Below are 8,942 nucleotides of genomic sequence, written 5' to 3'. Positions count from 1 at the left end.
TTATTCACAATTTAAAGATAGAAAAATAGATAAAAAAGTTAAATTATGTTGTTGTGTTTCCCACATATTTGCCATTTTGACTGCTTTTTACTCTTTGTGTGTATCCAATTGTCTATCTACCATCACTTTCCTTATGCTTAAAGGGTATTGTTTATCATTTACTATAATGCAGATATACCAGATACCACTGATAAATTATTTCTGCTTTTGTATATCTGAGAAATTATTTTGCCTCCATTTTTAAGCATATATTTTCACAGGAAAGATAATTCTAGGCTTATATATTATTTTTTCCTCTTCCAATACTTTAAATATATGGTTTCACTATCTCCTGAACTGCATGGATTCTGAAAAGACATCTGCTGCTATTATTGTTATTGTTTCTTTGTATGTAACATGCTGTTTTTTTCTCTGGCTGCTCTTATTTTCTCTTTATTATTGGTTTTAAGTAATTTAATTATGATGTACTCTACTGTAGTTTTCTCACGTTACTTTTGCTTGGGGCTTGTTGAGCTTTTTGAACTTGCAGGTTTATAGTTTATTACACTTTAAATATTTTTCAGGAAATTCTTCCTAAATATTTTTTCATTTTCTTTTTCTTACTCTCTTTACTGTCTTTCAGTTACTCCAGTTACACATGTATTAGGCCCAGAACTAATTACTGTTGTATTTTTGTTGGGTCAACTCTTTATTCCTCTGTGTTACATTTAAAATAGTTTCTACTTCTGTATTTTCAAGTTCATTAATCCTTTATTTTGCTGCATTTAATCTAACTTTTTTTTTTTTTACTCAAAGACTTTCTTTTATTAGTACGTGGGCTGGGATTGATGGGAAGGGATAGATGTAGTGGGCAACCATGGTTAGCATCGGATGCCCATCCCAATGGCCATGAATGTGCCAAAGGTGCCGCCACTCTGCATCATGGTTTTCCCAATGCCGCCCATCAGCTCTCGACCCCGCATTCCGATCCTGAGACAGGAAAAGGTGCCGAAGAGCGCCCCGGCCGCCATGCCCACGGCGCAACCCATCACGAAGCCCATCTTGACGCGGTCGAAGCAGCTTGGCTGGACCCACGGCTACCGGCATCTCGCTCGTGGTCGGTCGCTCAGCTCTACGTCTCTCACGGAAAACGACGGGGAGGGCGCTCGAGGCCCGATGAATTGCTTCAAAGATTTGCTTTTTTTTTTTTTTTTTTTTGGACGAGGTCTCGCTCTGTCGCAGGACTAGTGCGTGGCCGGATCTCAGTTCACTGCAAGCTCCGCTCCCGGGTTTTACGCCATTCTCCTTTTTTGCCTCGCCTCCTGAGTACCTGGAGACTACAGGCGCCGCCACCTGCCCGGCTAGTTTTGTATTTTTATGTAGAGACGGGGTTTCACCATGTTAGCCAGGATGGTCTCGAACTCCTGACCTCGTGATCCCCCGTTCGGCCTTCCCAAAGTGCTGGGTATTACAGCTTGAGCCACCGCACCCGGCCAGAAATGCAAGCCCCTGATTTTTATATCAGATATTATTTGAAGTTTCTTGAAGTCTGAATTCGAGATATAAAAAATATCTTTCATATGTCTATTTAATATATTCTAGTGTCCCTCTATCTTCTTGAAGCTTTGTAACATAAGTATAATAAATGTTAATGTCTTTGTGTACTGATTGTGTCATCTGTATTATTTTGGGTTGGATTCACTTTATATCTCTCTCTATTTTTAAGTTGTGTTACCTACTTACTTGAAGGAATGGTAATTTTTTATTTTGCAGGCCAAACACCAGAAATTGTATCTTTTTGTTGCTGGATATATTTATATTATTTTGAATCTTTTTGAACTTTTTTCCTTGTATGTTAAGGTACTTTGAAACATTTATATCTTTTGGAAGTACTTATTTACCTCCCAAAGATAAATGAAAGGTAAAGGTTTTTAGGTGAGACCAGGGCAACATTTGGTCTAGTCCTAATTTTGATTCACTACTGAGAAGATAACTATCTGAATACTCTGTTGACCTGTGTATTGCAAGACATTTCCACTTTGATTATTGGGAAAAATAATTTGTCCTGTTTGTGCCACAAAAATTGTTCTACACATTCGTTCAGATGGAGTTTACCAAAGCACATGTTTGGTAAACACCATCTGAAAAAATGCACAGAAGATGTACTTCTCACCACTTTGTAATTCTGGTCATAATCCCTTATATATCAAGTAAATTTTTTTGATGTCTTTCCTGTGACCAGTTTACTGATGAAATTAGATTCCTCTATCAGGGAACACCACCATCTCAGAAATTTTAATTTCCAGATGCATGAGTAAGAGTTCATCAATGATATCTCTGAAAATAATAGGGTCAAAACTTGAATTAACATAACATCATATTTAGTTGCACCAATTAGCTAACTCCTGTCACATGACCTGGGCCTAACTGCAAAGGAACCTGGAATATAACTTCATGTGTACCCAGGAAAAGGAAACAGAATTGGGAGTATTTAGCCAATGTCTACCACAGGCCCATGTGGATGATGGGCTTTCTTGGAATAGATGTGGGTCCTATAAAGTAGGAGGAAAGAGGGAATATGGAAACAAAATGACTCAGGGCTTTGAAATTCACACAGAAACCTTTGTGGTAAACTATATGGAGCCACTTTAGGTTCATTTATAAAAGCAAAGGTTATTATTAAAAATCGGCTTGGAAAGATTCATATTATAAAAATATGTGATTAATGATAGAGAAAAAAATGAAGTGAGCCTAAGTTTGTTTTTTTATATGTTGGTACAAAGTGACTAGGTCATTAATCAGTGCGTTTGATGACTCGAAAGTCATGAAAAAAGAGAGTCAAAGAGAATTTCTAAGGGAAGTGAAATAGAGCTTGGTAACAAATATAATATGTGGGGTAAACAGAAGGGAGTATTCAAAATAACTCCAAAGTCAACTTAATCAAAATCCTCATGGAAGACAGGGGCCATGTATACATAGGACTTCCTGGACAAATTTAAAATATTAGAAGATTAAACCAAGTTTTATTAGTGATAAAAATAACAATATTATACATCATACCTCAGAAGCATATGAATAGAATAGTAAGGGAAGAAAAGGAGAAGTGTAATAGATAAAATGAGATTGCTATTCCATAGTAGAAAACAGTTTCTTTGAAACATTTAAGGATTTCTGTATTAGTAATTTATATCTTTCTGATGTGCTGTTGCCATGCATTTAGAAGTGTCAAACTATAAAATCATTTAAACCACAGAAAAGTAGGAGAAAAATACAGTTAAAGCCTTTTATGTAACTAACTAGTCACAGGGGTATTTAAAGAGGAATGGAAATGCCAGGGTCATAAATTAGCTTTTACTTCAGTGGAATTACTGATAAATGTAAGGACGTAATTTTTGAACATGAGTACAAATTCTTGTAAGCTACCATAACAACTCGTCAATGTCCTTTCCTTAAACTTGGTAGTGGTATATCTAAATACAAAGTACATGCATGTTAGTATTAATTGAAAATTCTTCATATTATCCACAATCATCAGAAACGTGCAAAAATGCATTTATAGAAAAGCATGTGAATCTATGCATGAAAATACTTGTTTTTGATTTGTATTTCCTGTAATCTACGTGTAAATAGTAGTTATCATTTTAGGGAACATGACATCATGCTCACCTCTGGAAATGTGTTTTTTTAAATATACATATATATATGTGTATATATATACATATATATATGTGTATATATATACATATATACACATACACACACATTTATTATTTCCTGTTACTTAATCCATATAACTGTATTTTAGTTTACCATTCAGTTGGCTGACATTTGGGCAATGATTAAGAAAGGGATTTTGCTGCTGACAGATTAATTTTTGAATATGAATGAGAACCTCCTAAATAAGGTAGGCAAAGAAGATTTAAGAAAGAAACAGTAAAAGACTGAAATCTTGTCTATTGTTTCCAAACAGGACAGTTTTTCTAACAGAAATGACCTAGCTTAAATGTATTATTTTCTCAGAAGACTTGTTAAATAAATCTTCCCTACTTGAAGGATGTGATGGTTAATAAATTTTAGGTGTCAACTTGATTGGATTGAAGGATGCCTAGATAGCTGGTAAAGTATCGTTTCTGGGTGTGTCTGTGAGGGTGTTTCCAGAGGAGATCGATATCTGAGTCAGTGGACGGAGAGAGGAAGAGGCGCCTTCACTGTGGGTGAGCACCATCCAATTGGCTGCCAGTGCAGCTAGAACAAAGCAGGGGGAAGAATGTGGGATAAATTGGCTTGCTGAGTCTTCTGGCTTTCATCTTTCTTCCATGTATGATGCTTCATTCTGTTCTTCCTGCCCTTGGACATCAGACTCCAGGTTCTTTGCCATTGGACTGTTGGACTTAACCAGTCATTTCCCAAGGATCTTTTAAGCCTTTGGCCACAGACTGAAGCCTGCATGGTTGGCTTCCTTACTTTTGAGGCTTTTGGACTCGAACTGAGCCACTACTGGCTTCTTCTCCAGCTTGCCAATGGCCTATCATGGGACTTTGCCTTGTGATCTGTGAGCCAATTATCCCTAATAAACTGCCTTTCATGTACATGTGTATCCTATTAGTTCTGACCCTCTAGAGAACCCCGACTAATACAAGGGAGAAGAAAGAGAAATGACCTAGACCCAAGTTTTTAAGTGAAGTAAAAAGATGTAATAATGGTGGAGTGAAGTTAGCCTTGGTCTTGAAGGCATATGTCACTTACCCATGTTACTGTTGCTCAGTACAGACAATGTGGCAAGTAAAATCATAGGAAAGAGTCACCAATTATATCTTTGGTCCTGTGGGCACTTGGCTAAACTTAAGAATTATTTTAAAATCAGGTGTTTTTATGGCTGGATGCAGTAGCTCACGCCTGTAATCCCAGCACTTTGGGAGGCGGAGGTACACAGATTGCTTGGGTCCAGGAGTTTGAGACCAGCCTCAGCAACATGGTGAAACCCCCATCTCTACCAAAATACAAAAAATTAGCCAGGCATGGTAGTGCATGCCTGTAGTTCCAGCTACTTGGGAGGCTAAGGTGGGAGTATTGCTTGAGTCTATGAGGCAGAAGTGGCAGGAAGCCAAGATCATGCCATTGCACTGCAACCTGGGTGACAGAGTGAGACCCCATATCAAAAACAAACAAAAACAAACAAACAAAAAACACAGGTGTTTTAGAGCTGTCATTAGATAGTCATGGTCAAGGCCAAAGAGACAAAAAAAACTATGAAAAATTATTGCAAAGAGAGTATGAGAAAGTGCGTGATAGCAAAGCTTATTGCTTATTGTAACACCGAAGAAACTAATCCCCATATAGATTAATAGAGTGTACCAAGTACAATGTGTCTGAGACAAAAGGCATATACATTTTCTGAATTAGCAGAGACAAATGGTCAGATTGTAAAGGGATGAAAAAAGTATAATAGCAAAAATATGAGAGTAACAGTAAAAACAACAGTTATGACTGTGTATAGTAACATTTGGATTTTCTAAAGAGCTTTTTAATGAAATTCTCCTGAAAAAATATATAGAAAAGATTGCTATCTGGGTAAGAATGAATATGAGGCTGAAAATAAATTATTATTCATTCAAGTGTTAGAAGTATGACCAAGACCAGAGCTGAGGCTCTGTCTCCAGTCAGGATGAGAAACATTTACTTATTCTTATTGTAAGAAGTTTACTAGTTGAATAAGGACCACATATGTTTAATGTGTCATATAATGAATTACATACATGCCATGGTTAACATGCTCAAACACTACACACACACACACACACACATGCATGCACACACAGAAACACAGTCATTCATTTGCATTAAGTCATCAGTTATTGAGGCAATACTAAGTGTTACACATGGGACTAAGATGTAAAGCCAGAATTTAAAGATGAACGACATATGAACCCCATTCCCAAGGACTCCTGGTGATACTACTACCTTTTGTACCTTAGAGTCTGTATAGTAATATTTTAAGTTTTATCTTGAAAACAACTTATTTCAAAGCATTACCTTATTGACTTGCTTCTAGAATAAGTCTCATATCCATTGGTCAGCCTATTTCATGAATGTGAATATGGCCTAAGAAAACGTTCCTGCATAACCTACTTTACTAAATCATTTAAAGTGAAGTCTTAAGATTATCTTTCTATGTGTTATTCTCTGTTAGAAATATACAAAGAAAGATTTGCAAAGAGCTACAACTCTAGCCAATGCAATGTCCATGAGATTATTATATATGTATTTTGAAAATATATAAATGAGAGGGTACTTAATTATCATAAGATATTCAAAGGTCAGGCTTGATTATTAAGAAATACTATAGGGTATATTGGAGATACTGATAGCAGTGGTGGCCCATCTGAAGCAGCTTCTGTGAAGATGCTAGCTGCAGCAGGAGAGGTGTGGCCATGGCTGAGTGTGCCACAAAGCCAGTGGAGGGCTGGGAACAGGCAGGAGTCCTGTCCCCTACTGAGTTGGCAGGCCAAGAGCTCTAGCTGCCTAGCTGTGGCTCTGAACCCAGGCATCCCTGTGTTCTCAGGGTCCCAGGAATTTCCCCTTCACCACATAGGCTTTGAAGTGCCTTTTCCCATCCCTGGCCTCTCCCTGCTCCTGGCACCTACTTTGATTTCAGAGCAAAACTGTGGCCAAGACCAGGTGCTGTCACAACCTGGCCAGGTGAGCAAGCACTAAGGGCAGCACTGACACACCAGCCCCCACTACCTCAGACTCTTTTGGACTTTGGGCACTAACAAGTATGGGAGACGGCCGGGCGCGGTGGCTCAAGCCTGTAATCCCAGCACTTTGGGAGGCCGAGATGGGCGGATCATAAGGTCAGGAGATCGAGACCATCCTGGCTAATACGGTGAAACCCCGTCTCTACTAAAAAATACAAAAAACTAGCCGGGCGACGAGGCGGGCGCCTGTGGTCCCAGCTACTCGGGAGGCTGAGACAGGAGAATGGCGTGAACCCAGGAGGCGGAGCTTGCAGTGAGCTGAGAGCCGGCCACTGCACTCCAGCCTGGGCAGCAGAGCAAGACTCCGTCTAGAAAAAAAAAAAAAAAAAAAAAAAAAGTATGGGAGGGAGGCTGAGGTGGAGGCTGAGGCAACTTAGTGCAGGCCTGCAGGCACATCCTTGGCATGAACAGCCTGGGTGCCATGGATGGCATGTTGATGGCAGGAAGAGGCAGATAGACTTCTAGGCAGAAAGGGGCAGGTTCTAAGTGACATTTCACCTTCAAGCCAGGGACGGCCTGAAGCCTGGGGGTTGGACTGCCAGTTCTGTGTGGAGTCCATGGCAACATAAGAGTGAGAACTTATGGTGCTTTTTTCAAACACACCCATGACCAATTAGCATCCACTTTCTACCTTCTGAGCCCATAAAAGCCCTGGACTCAGCCAGACTCAGACAGATATCAGGATGACCTGCTTGTGGAAGGGAGTTACCTACTGCAGGTCTCCTCTTGACTGAAAGCTACACAGATGTCAAGATGACTTGCCTGTGGAAAGAAGCTACCCACTGTGGGCCTCCTCTCCACTGATAGTTGGATATTTGCCAGGATGACCTGCATGCAGAAAGGAGTTACCCACTTCAGATCTCCTGAAAGCCATTCTGTCACTCACTGAAGCTTCTCTCTGCCTTTCACACCCTCCAGTTATCCACACATTTCATTCTTCCTGGCTGTGGGACAAAACCTTGGGACCTGCCAATTGGCAAGACTGAAAGAGTTGTAACACAAACAAGGTTGAAACATGGCCCTCACCTCCCACACCAACTTGCCACACTGTGGGCAATGAGAAGGAAAGAAGAAGTATTGCCCTTCAACCTAGGGGATCCCTGAGCCAGGACTGTGGCACCCTCTTTGGGGGTCTGTGGTTTGTGGCACAAACCTCCAAGCCTCTGAGTGCCACCATGCTCCCCTCATTCCAATGTGAGTGCCCACAGCAGAAGCCACTTGTGGTGCATCTGATCCAGCCACAGGCTTGCATGGAGCCTGCACCTGTGCTGGCTCCTGGAGCTGCCTGTTCCGCTGCAGCAGTTGGTATGCCTGGCTGTGTACGGTGGCCAGATCCCATGCTCACTCACTCGTGCAATACTCCCCACTCTGCACCTGGCTTATTCTTGCCAGGCATTGGATTTAGACCAGTAGCAGGAACCAAGCACAGCCTGCCAGGCTGAGTTGGTGGAATGAGCCTAGCAGGCTGAGCAAACACTTAGGCAAAGGCATGACCAGCCACAAAGGTTTCTGGCTGGAAAAGTGACACCTGAAGGATCCCATGACAATGACACCTAAACATAAAGTTATTTTAATTATATAAATGATGTAGATCATTTATTACAGAAAATAGCAGATTAAAATACTAAATATATATTTTTATCATATTAATGTCCATTATTTATATACAAAGTGAATAGTCCAGCTCTTTAGAAAACAATGGTCAATGGTTATTTAAAATTAAGATTAAGATTATGAAAGATGAAAGTCTGAAATAAGAGGGAAATATTGGGGAAAACCATATACTTAAAAACCATATTACAAGAAAGAAATGTCTCTTTTCTCATCAGGAAAGATGTAAGGGTAATTTTGCAGAAGAAATATAAATTCTTCTAGTAATTATTTGTGTCACTAGTGTTCTCTCTTAACTCTATATAAAAACACATAGTGTATAGAACTTGTCAGAATGAAAGGAGACACAGAATAGCGGCAAACCAAAAATTTACCTATAGTACTTTTCTTGATACCTAATAGTTTTAGAAACACTTGAGCTGAAAATGGATTCCAGTTATTTGAATTAAAGTTTGGTTAAATATGTCCCAAACACTTATCTGAACCTGGACACAATTTTCATGGTTTTTAAAATGTTTCTCAGATGAAATGCCTTATAATACAGGTCTGTGAATTTTTCTGTTTATGCTTGGTGTTAGTGATTTTACTTGACTT

General features: G+C 39.5%; 1 pseudogene across 1 annotated transcript; it reads right to left on the bottom strand.

Moving 5' to 3' along the window:
* Positions 1-774: 774 nt before the first annotated feature.
* Positions 775-1,086, bottom strand: LOC108529390 (reactive oxygen species modulator 1 pseudogene; annotated as a pseudogene). Its single transcript, XR_001885514.1, has one exon. The product of XR_001885514.1 is annotated as a reactive oxygen species modulator 1 pseudogene (transcript).
* Between the last annotated feature and the right edge of the window lie 7,856 nt (positions 1,087-8,942).

The sequence above is a fragment of the Rhinopithecus bieti genome, unplaced genomic scaffold, assembly GCF_001698545.2.
Source record: "Rhinopithecus bieti isolate Rb0 unplaced genomic scaffold, ASM169854v2 scaffold_6464, whole genome shotgun sequence".
Classification (NCBI taxonomy): domain Eukaryota; kingdom Metazoa; phylum Chordata; class Mammalia; order Primates; family Cercopithecidae; genus Rhinopithecus; species Rhinopithecus bieti.
This window is presented reverse-complemented; position numbering and strand designations above follow the sequence as displayed.